General features: G+C 46.0%; 1 long non-coding RNA gene across 1 annotated transcript; it reads right to left on the bottom strand.

Annotated features, from left to right (window-relative positions):
* Nucleotides 1–491: 491 nt before the first annotated feature.
* LOC122452503 lies at nt 492–10,883 on the bottom strand. Its single transcript, XR_006272715.1, has 3 exons — nt 10,630–10,883; nt 1,740–1,843; nt 492–859 (listed from the first exon to the last, which is right to left on the bottom strand). It is a non-coding gene; the product is annotated as an uncharacterized LOC122452503 (long non-coding RNA).
* Between the last annotated feature and the right edge of the window lie 206 nt (nt 10,884–11,089).

The raw sequence follows: 11,089 nt of genomic DNA, 5'->3' as shown, positions 1-11,089 counted from the left end.
CGTCACTCCTCTTCTCCCAAAGTGTAAGCAAGTCTCTGCCTCCTTTTTGTGTTAGTATCCGTGTAAAAAGTTCTTCATCAGCTGTTGGGGGGGAAGGGAGGTTGGAAGGGGGGTCTCCTCCCAGAGCTGGCAATAAGGGACTTCCCAGGGAGCCTCCAGTGCCCACCCTCCACCTCTTGTTACTGGGAGCCTCCGATGTGCCAGGGCTGGATAAATCACTTCACTCACATAGCCTCTACTTCTTACCAAGAGTTATATCCTCAGAGATGTCACTGCACCCATTTTGCTGAATAGGGAAATGGACTCTCAGAGTGGTTAAGTGATGCTCCTAAGGCTAACCCACTAACTTGGCCCTCAGGGTAGCAGGACATCACTTTCCATTTTCCATCTCCCTGGCCCCCATCACATACCCACTCCATTTCAGCTTCTGGAAGGAGAAGCATAGTGAGGTTTTCCCCTTGGGAGCCCACTCATTTTCTTGGGTGCTGGGGCTTATACAGAGCTGAGAGTGCCTGTGATTCTGTCTGCCACTTAAATGAGATTAGCTAGAAGCAATCTGCTTAAAGTTTAAGCATCAACTTATCACTTTGTTAACTGCGCATTCATTTTCCCGGGGATGGTTAACTTTAATGGCAATGGCGGACTGAATCATGAGGCAACAGGTTCGGTGACATGTGGGAGCCAGAAGGGAAGTGAGAGGCCTTCCCCATCACATGCTGTGTGGAGGGGGGTCTGGTGTAAAGAGCTGGATTAATTGTCTGCCTGCAATTTCCCCACAGGGGACAGACAGGAAGGCTCTCATTCTGTTACCCCGTGATTGACATCAAGAGCTCTCTCTCCTCGCAAGGCAGGATGCTGCCTGAAACAATGAGCAGAGAGGGGAGACGGGGTCAGAATTTCCTCCAGCCACAAGAAACACGGAGAGACACAGGCCATCAGAAGCTGCCTGCCGGGAGGGACCTCTGTGCTCATTCAACCTCATCACTTCACTCTACAGCAGGGGAAAGCAAGGCCCAGAGAGGGACAGCGGCCTCTCTGACAGCACACACAGCAGGTCTTAGAATACAGCAGACTCATTTCCCCATCTCTCACCTTCCAAGAATCTCTTGAATTCTCAATGGCAAGCAAAGTACAGCTTGCTTAATTCCTCAAACCAGGTTTTCTGGACTTGAAACAGAAAGTATTCTTTGATTGTATGTCCGTGTGGTTTCCTATTTTCTCCCAAAGAAGCAAAACTTTCCTTTGAGAAAATTAACAGGCTCACAATTTCTTGAATTCCCATAAGTTCCACCCACCCCCCACCCCCAACTATCTGTAAGCACCATAAGGTACAATCTTCTTTTTTTCATATGTTCTGATTAGGTACAGAAAGCCTAGATGTTTTAACTTAGTTGATAATGGGTGACGCAATGAGAGGAGAAAGGTAGGTATAAGAGACCCTACATCTCCAGAGAAGTAGGCCTGACTAGGAATCTGGTACTTCAGTCTTCATCTAGGTAGCTGGTTTAAAAATGTTTCCCTGCAACTCCCCTGGCCGTCCAAGGCTTAAGGCTCTTAATTTCCACTGCAGGGGCCACAGGTTTGATCCCTGGTCGGGGAACTAAGATCCCACACGCTGGGTGGTGCAGTCAAATAATAAATAAATAAAATAAACAAAAATAAAAATAAAAATATTCCCTTGTTTGGCATTCTCAAAGTGCCATGCTCTGGCTCAGCTTCAACCAGCCAACTTTTCTTACCAAGTATCCATCCTAAGTCAGGCAAGTTTCTTTATGGGCATCTCCAATGTCTCACGTAAAATATGTGTTGAGCCCCTATTACACATATGACATTGTCCGATATTCTGGAAATGAAAGGCAAAAAGAGAGAGAGAGATAAGTCCTATTGAATAGCTTGCAAAGGGTCTGATACAAAGTAGCATCTTTCAGTCTACAAGTACTGATCCGTTTGTAGGTCCTGAAATACATTACTGGGCTGTGAACAGAATCTTTTTCTAGTGAAATGATGGCAGAGTGCTACCGTCAGGGCCCTCCATTCTTTCCTGCCTCTATGTGACTCGTTGGCCAGCGAAACAATAGCAAGCATGACCTAAACAACAGCTTTAAAACTGTTTAAGCTTTGGAACTTGCCCTCTCCTGCTGCCATTGGGAACTCTGAGATGATCCCCGTGTGAATGAATCTGGATCAGCCTGTCAAGAACCAAAATACATGCCTCAGTTGCCTTTTCCCCAGACTGCAAACCTGACCTGTGAGCAAGGCCCATCCAGAACCAAGCAGCCTCTCCCCTCCCCTAGTCAACCCACCAGCTGACCACAGATGCATGAGCCGGCCCAGCTGAGATCAGCTGAGCTTTGCCCAGTGCAGAAGAGGGGTTTTCAACCTTGGTGCTACTGACATATGAGACCAGGTAATTCTTTGTTTCGGGGCTGTTCTGCACAGTATAGGATGTTTAGCAGCATTTCTGGCCTTCCCCCACTAAATGTCGGTGGCATCCACCACCACAGTGATAAAAATCAAAACACTCTTGACACAACCATGTGCCCCCCAAAAGGCAAAATCACTCCCAGCTGAGATCTACTGGCCTAGGAAAAAAACACCCAACAGAGTCATGAGCAAATTACACTGTTGCTGTTTTAAGCCATTCAGTTTTGGGTCCATTATACAACCAAAACTATCTGGTAAAGAAATAGACTAGGATAGATTAGAAAACATGTCACTCAGTAAAGGTGAGTGCTATATTATAGAATGATATCACGTGTGTACCAGTCCATAATGTAACATGTCTTTCTTGCTACAAGCTAGAGTCAAAAAGATTTCAAAATCCTGTGGCTTAGAAAGGAAAACACATGGAGCTGGATTCTTGCTCCAGCTCCAATACCTAACGACTGAGTAATATTGTGAGGCGGGCAGAAGTAATGCCATGGCAGGCAGCTTAGATTAAGAGTAGGCCTTCCTACTTCTGGGTGGTAAGATTATCAGGCCACCTGGATCAGCTTTCGCTTAACACTGACCGCTGTTTGCCAATTAGGAACGGGGTGGAAACCCCAGGGAAAGTTCCACGCGCAAAGTTTTGACCAATGAAATTGCTTTATCTGCTTAAACCAACTACCAACGGCGTGTGCTCACCCTATAAATTTGTGTAAAAGCTTGGGCTCGGGGCTCTCTGACCCCGCACCACTGCGTTGGATGCAGCAGGAGCCCTGACTCGAGTCAGCAATAAACTTCCCTTTATGCGAGTTGCATTGTCTTGGAGGCCTTCTCTCTTCCCGCTCGGGGATTCGGACATTGGGCATAACAATATTAGGTATTTTTGCTAAATATTCTGAGTCTTAGACTTCTCATCTGATCAAACCAGCCTGTCTCAAGTTTAGTTATGAGAGCTAAATACATAAAAATAGATTGCAAACTATGCTGAGCCATAGACATGTTTATGAATGTCATCATTGGCTTGCTTTCTGTTTGTCTTAGTTTGTCTTTTCAGGCTCTGAGTGCCCTCCACCTCCCAGCTTCTAGTCAGACTTCAGCCCTGATCCTAGCTGCCCAGCTCAGGACCTCGCTCCAGCAGACATTTCTTCCTTGGTCATTCGTGAAATCCTTCTTGCACTTACTAAGTGTGCCAAATGCCTACTTATCAGATGTTACCTTGACACTTATTACTAACTCCCACTTAGCACTCAGCTCCATCCTATTTTATTCACATTTGGTACATGTTTTCATTTCTCTCTCCACCTAGTCTTCAACCTTCCTGGGGGCAAGAGCCACCCTATATCCTTATCGGCGTTTCCCATCATGGTAGCCCATTCTCCTGGGCACACGACACGTCTTCAGAAGGACTTAGCTTCCTGATTCCCATCCAAAAGTCTCGGTGCTCACTTCCTTTCCACTTTGTTAATTCTATATATTCAGAAGACCATGATCTCCTCCATAAATTAGCCTGCCCCCTTTTGGAAACCGGTTGCTCAGACGCTCAGTCGTGTCCGACTCTTTGTGACTCCATGGACCTTAACCCGCCAGGCTCCTCAATCCATGGGATTCTCCAGGCAAGAATACTGGAGTGGGTTCTAGGGTTTGAGCCACCACCCAGCTCCACCTGTGTGATTCATACTGGTGATCAGGAGCAGAATAATAGCCCCATGCTGACTGTTTGGGGCATCACCAGATAAACCTTTTCCTAAGAGGAATATCACCCACCAGGAAAGCAGTGGCTGCCTGTGATAACTGTGCTTTTCCGCTAAAGAGGGCCTGGGGCACCTGACCTCCTCCTTGGCCGCAAGCCCTGAGACAGGTTATTAGCAGCACAGCAGCTTCATCCCCAGCAGAGCTGGGATAGAGCCTCCGCTTCTCACCTGGGTAATTACCACTCTTCCTGCAGGGGGCACACCAGGCTAGAAGGGCAGTTCTGGTGGGGAGCATCCTGATTGCTATTGGGTTCTCTGAGGCTGTGCCTGGCTTTATTCTCAGCAACACTGTTTTCTGCTTCCTCTTTCCCCCCAGGAAACAGCCCTGCTGGTCCAACATGGGGAGTCTAGGCTAAGAGGAGGATTTACTGTTTGTTGTTAGATTATCAACAAGCACAGTCTGTTAATGCTCTCTGATGGATTTCTGGATGCGTTTTCCCTTCTGGACTGTTGGAACTCAGCTGCAGAGGCTGGTGTGAGGAAACAAAATGTGTACATGACTCCTCACCCCAAGGGCAGCTAGAAAAAGGCATAGGAATTTATTAGACGAATGCCCAGGTGGGAAATGCCAAGCTGACTCTACCTTCCCTGGAAATCACATATCCTGAAGATGCAGTCTGGTTAGGAAGAAAGACTACTGGGCTTGGGGCCTGAATATCTGAGTTTGAAGGCTACTTCTTTCCAGTAACTGATTTGTTTCCAAGGTGCTCTGACATTGGGGATCTCACTTCAACCTCTGGAATCTGCTTTGTCCTCCAGTAAGTAAGGACTATGACAGTCTCACTCTTGGGGTGGTTGAGAAGCTTTATGTAAAATGCTCCCTAGAAAATTCTGAGAAAATAGGATTGCTTGTTAATACATAAATGGAATTAGAGCACAGTGGAAAATGGGACACATTGGCTCTCAATGGCAATTAGACACAGTGGGACTAGACGGTTTTCATGACTGGTGAGTCTAAGACAGTTAGGCAAATAGGACTCTCTTCTCTTGCCCTCTATACTGAGGTTTGTGCTACCAAATATGCCAACTCTTGTAACAAAATCAGAACGTGTTTTCTTTGAAAACGGTGGCTAAAAGCCACTCTTGATTTCCCTCAATTATTTAATTTGCAGTGGAAGACTTTAAGTGAAAGGAAAATACTTTTCAATAGAGAGGGCCTAAAATGAAGACTGATATGTTAACAATGTTGTACACCGATGTGGCAGTTTACAGTTTATACAAGAGTCACATTTCTCCACCCCAGAGGCAACATGAATGGACTTGGCAGTGAGCGCTCTAGAATTCATTCACTTAACAAACAAATCCTCACTGAGCATCCATGTGCAAAAGAGCCCTCAGGATATAGTATAGAAGGTGGTAAGATAATTCATCTCTGTGGAACTTACATACCCCTGAGAGATGGTCCAAGAAGAATTTAAAAACATAAAAATAGAATTAGAGGTGCTGCGAGGAAAATAAAACAGGAAAATAATGCTGACACTATAGAGGTGCCATTTTAGAAAGGATGGTTGGGGGGGAATTTCAGAGGCATTGCCATTTGAAGAGACATTTTAATTAAGGAAGGGAAATATATATACATATATATGGATTTCTGGATATATTTGGATTTCAATTCCATAATGAAAATAAGTGCAAAGGCCCTGAGGCAAGAATATACTTTGCATGTTTGAAAAACAGCACAATTTGGACCTGCCCCTGTTCAGACTAAATTCTTTCTCAGGATCCTTTCCAGAATTTTCTGTCTTCCTAACAGAGGTGCAATCTTTTGATTATTATTTATTCACTCACTTTGGGTAATACAGCAACCACATAAACTTTGCATCCAAGTGGAGTGAAATTTCCAGTCAAAACTGGCTGAGTTCAGGACATCAGCTGTTTCAAATAAGGCTTCCTGAACTCTGAAAGAGCATTTGGGATTGGTTATTCCAATCAGCCTGCCTGAGACCTCAAGGCTCCCTGTTTATCTTCAGAGTAAAGTGAGATGAAGTGCTTGGTCCTATAAATGCTGGGGTAGAAGGAGCCACAGAGGGCTTCACCCGCACCCTGCAGGACTCCTGAAAAATCACCAGCTGAGAAAGAGTTGGCTGAAGAGCTGAGAGTTGGAAGTGAACAAAATGGATAGGTTTTGCTGGATGTGGGGGGAAAGGACATATACTTGCTTTATAGTTGTGTTTCTCTGTAGACGCCGATCCAAACCAGACAATGAAATCCACTTGCACAGCCCAATCCTCTCTGCGTATGGGGTTGGGAGCTTCTAACAGCCACGTCTGCTTCCCAGGGAAAATGGAGTTTGAGCTCCCCTTGTTTTTGTCTGCTGCCTGAGTCACCAGCTTAGTGCCATTTGGCACCAGAGGAATGAAAATAGCATCTTTGTAACTGCTTTATGCTAAGTTAGTTAACGGGGACCCTCCTATTTTCTTCATGTTCCATTTTAGAAGGAACACAGTTGCCCATATGAGATTCTATTTAGTTTTTCTTTGGGGAACCCAGAAGGCAATGCTGGATGTGCTGACTCAGAGTCCCTGTGTCTGCCATGGCTCTGAGTGATAGCAGGAAAGGGGATCAGACCAGACAGAAAAGAAGATAGAGGAATGGATCTCACCTCTTGGCTGCCTTCTGGTGAATTGCTCTGGCTCTGTACTTATCCCTTATTGCCACCTCCAGCCAATCAGCACAGTGACTTACATGTCCACATAGAAAGATTTGAAAAGCTGACCAACTCATAATCTTCTTTTTGTTAGAATCTGCCCATTGTCAAATTTCTGTGAATTACAGCTCTCTGATCCTTGAGGGACACACTCCCTGGGCTACACCTCCTTCTTACTAATGCCTCTTTTCTCTTGCATCGTAGTGCCCCCTTTGGCCATTATCTCTGTTTATATAGAGAGGCAGAGATGTAGGCCATCTGAACACACTCTTGAAGCAGACTGAATTGCTGCATTCAGTCCACTCAGAAGAGCTTTCAAGAACCCAGGTCCTGAATGCTCTTTCTTCCGCCCAGGTGTGGAAGACACAGACTCGTTCAAAAGAGTGATGGCTGGATGAATTCTCCCTAAAGATATGTTCATCCACTGTCACCTTTCAACTAAGAGTGCTCAATTATCCCTTAACTTAGATACAGTAGCTGTTCTGGGAAAGGGGGAAATTTGGGCTCTAATCCTGGCTTTCCAGGGAGTCATGTCTTCATCTGGGCTCTCAGTTGTCTCATTTGTAAAAGAAGGGCATTTGGAGCAGATCCTTGGAGCCACAGGGCTCTGCCGGGGCACCCTTGGCCTTCTGTTCTCCCTTCAGCCAGGGTGAGCTGGTTCTCACCCTGAATCGTGGACCTCCATTGGGATTTTGTCGATATCTCTAAGGAGTTTCAATAAGAGTTTGAAAACCGCTGGGCTAGATAAGGGCTAAGCTGTAAGACGTGAGGAGGCAGCGCCGAGAGCACTCGGAGGACAAGCTGATCTCAGCACAAGCTGCCACCTTAGTACGGCGGGAAAGGAAGAAACTTAGCCGATCGGTCCTCTCCGACTCTTTGGGACCCCATGGATTGTAGCCCGCCAGGCTTCTTTGTCCATGGGATGCTCCAAGCAAGAGTACTGGAGTGGGTTGCCATTTCCTTCTCCAGGGTACTTCCTGACCCAGGAATAGAACCCGGGTCTCCCACATTGCAGACAGATTGTTTACCAAATGAGCTACTAGGGAAGTACGGGTGTAGGTAATGGTAATGCTCTCCAAGTGTGGCCCCTGAGCCAGCAGCTCTGGTCACCTAGAAACTTGATAGAAATGCAAATTCCTGAGCCAGGTCCCAGACTGACTGAATCAGAAGCCCCGGGGTGGGAAGGGGTCCCTTCAGTCCCTCAAGATTCTGACAGATGCTAAGCTGCTGCAGAGGAACGGACTTAACCCCTTTGCCAGAAGCCGTACCATCCCCCTTACTGTCACTTTACCCTTAAACATTTCTGAGGCCCCCGAAGGCACACTCTCCCAACTCTGGAAGCATGCCAGCTCAGCTTGGCTTCCAAAGGTGAGATGCGAGCTTCGGGGATGCAGGTCCGTAGGGCTAAGAAGGCTGGAGGAAGGACTTCTGAATCACCGCAAGGCCAGGGACTAGTTCCTCTCGCAGCTGCCTCAGGATCCCAGAGCTCCCCCAAAGGAGGTGCCTCGCTTATTAACATCATAACTCAAGCAAGTTGCTTGGAGTCACCGCACATGGAAAATTGCCTTCTGCAAAGTGTTGAAGCTGCAAAGTCACCAGCTGAGTCGATAGACTTTTATTTTAACGATGTTTGTGATCAATATTTAAACAGGATTGACCGAGCCTGCTGCTAGCGCACCTCTCTCCTTCCAGCTGCTTGTGAAAGATAAAATATTTACTGGGGATGGGGAGAGGGGGGCATTTACAGTGGTTACACCAAGCGGGGATGTGGGGGCGTGGTATAGGGCAGGAGGGCCATAGGATACATGAGCATCAAGCACTAATGGGTCTGCAGGCTCTGAGGGCCAAAGGGGTTTCTGTTCAGAATTTCTGGGCAGATTAGCAGAGAATTAGAGGAGAATTTATGGAAAGATTTGGTCACTAGTTGTATAATCTTTAGAGTAATAAGAGATTTTCTTGGAAATAGTCATAGTACATTTAATCTTGAATTTATTAAAACCCAACAGTTTATAGCCAAGAACCTAGTTCTGGGTTCAGTCAGCTAAACTGTAACCCTACCTACTGTGTTTACACAGGCACATTCGTTAGCATCTCTGAGTTACATTTTTTTTCATCCATAAAAGGATTCCTCTTGAAGTTGTAAAGTATAAATGTTGCTGTTGCTAAGTCGTGTTTAACTCTTTGTGACCCCATGGACTGCAGCATGCCAGGCTTCCCTGTCCTTCACTATCTCCCAGAGTTTGTTCATACTCATGTCCATTGAGTCAGTGATGCCACCCAGCCATCTCATCCTCTGTCACCCCCTTCTCCTCCTGCCCTCAATCTTTCCCAGCATCAAAGTCTTTTCCAATGAGTTGGCTCTTTGCATCAGGTGGTCAACTTATTGGAGCTTCAGCTTCGGCATCAGTCCTTCCAATGAATATTCAGGTTGATTTCATTTACAATTGACTGGTTTGGTCTCCTTTCTGTCCAAGGGACTCTCAAGAGTCTTCTCCAGCACCATAGTTTGAAAGTATCAATTTTTCAGTGCTCAGCCTTCTTATGGTCCAATTCTCACATCGGAACATGACTACTGGGAAAATCATAGCTTTGACTAGATGAACCTTTATTGGCAAAGTGATATCTCTGCTTTTTAATACTGTCTAGGTTTGTCATAGCTTTTCTTCCAAGCAGTAAGCATCTTTTAATTTCATGGCTGCAGTCACTGTCCAGAGTGATTTTGGAGCCCAAGAAAATAAAATCTGTCACTATTTCCAGTAAGAGTGACAAAGTATAAATGAGATGATGTAAAGCAACTTAAATTTGGCTCCCGAGAACAAGCATTCAATACGCGTTAGGAAATTATTGGTAGACCTGGAACTTAAGACCCAGATCTATTTGTCTCTGACACTACAATTTCAGAGACTTATTGATGTACAAAATTAGATACCATGTTAGGATGCAGATTAATTAAATGATAGGGTATATAGTGTAGTCTCTATTAAAGGAAGGCTGAGAAGCCAGAAATGGGTCAGGAAATCAGGCGAAACTACATGGGGGAGATGAAACTTGAGTAAAACCCATAAGGGTAAAGTGAACAATTGAGAAAGCCACTGGGAGAACAGAATATGTGGACATATCACAGGCAGATCCAATGCTGGGAGGGACCTGTTGAATTAGAGGTACTTCTGCTCTTGTCAATACAGAGCAAGAGTTAAGCACCCAGGGAGTCAGGTACACGGGGAAAGGTGTGGACTTGGGAGACAAGACTAGAAGTCTGCTTCCTAAGGATGGGCGGTAAAGAGGAGACGTGTTGGCGGCTGCACAGAGAAGATTAGTAGGCGTGATGGGGTGACCAATGTGTACCAGCTTGTCTGGCACTTTCTCATCTTAGTACTAAATGTCCCCAGTGCCAGAAACCCCTCAGCTCTCGGAAAACCAGGATGGTTGGTCACTTTATAATGAAGATGATCAGCAGTATGTGGCTTCCCAAAGCCAAAGGAAGTAAAGCTCCGCAGAGGAGAGACTGGCTGGTGGCATCAGATACAAAAGAGAGAGGACCTGGAAATTACCTACTGGATTGAGCAATCCAGAGGCCCCTGGGACAGAGGAAGGGACATCCTGATGTAGGTTCTGGGCTTGGCTTTTCTGTACCATGCAAAGTCATCATGGTTACTCCCTTTCAGCCCAGGAATGTCTAGATGAGAGTCATCTCTTAAGAATTTGATTAGTCTCAGGACTTTTTTAGAGCACAAGAAAAATGACTCATAAGCACACAGACCCCGGAATGCAGTGTAGGGAGCCTGTGTGTTCAGCATTGCTTACCTCTGGTGCAGACAGTGAGGAGTTCAACAGGCTGGTCTCTGGTGCTCAGTTCCTAATGATTCTGACGTGCCGTGGATGGTCAAATGACCGACTTTCCCATTGATCCTGTGAGCTTGAGATGTGAATGACGGATTGGGCCACCCCCGCAGCTGCCTGTGAGAAGTCTGACTTTGTTCAGATAAGCTGCTCCAGACAACCTCTCCCTCGCCTTCTCCACCACCCTGTGTTTCAGGCTGTCTCTGCTTTTCTCGCAAAAACCCGTGCCTTCTCCTTGGCTTCTTTCCTCCCCTCCCTCCCTCCTTCCCTTTTGACTTGTCTTCTTTCCATCCCTCAGCTTTCTCCTCTTCTTCTTTTTCTCCTTTTTCTCAATTATCTCCCTCACCTGTCTCTTTTTCTTCTTCTGGTTTATTTCTTTGAGTCCTTTTTTGTTTAGCTGGGACTTGGCAGGAAGAGGGCCCCC

Source organism: Cervus canadensis, chromosome 13 (assembly GCF_019320065.1).
Source record: "Cervus canadensis isolate Bull #8, Minnesota chromosome 13, ASM1932006v1, whole genome shotgun sequence".
Taxonomy (NCBI): domain Eukaryota; kingdom Metazoa; phylum Chordata; class Mammalia; order Artiodactyla; family Cervidae; genus Cervus; species Cervus canadensis.
The sequence above is the reverse complement of the archived record's forward strand: the minus strand, read 5'-3'. Positions and strand labels throughout refer to the sequence as shown.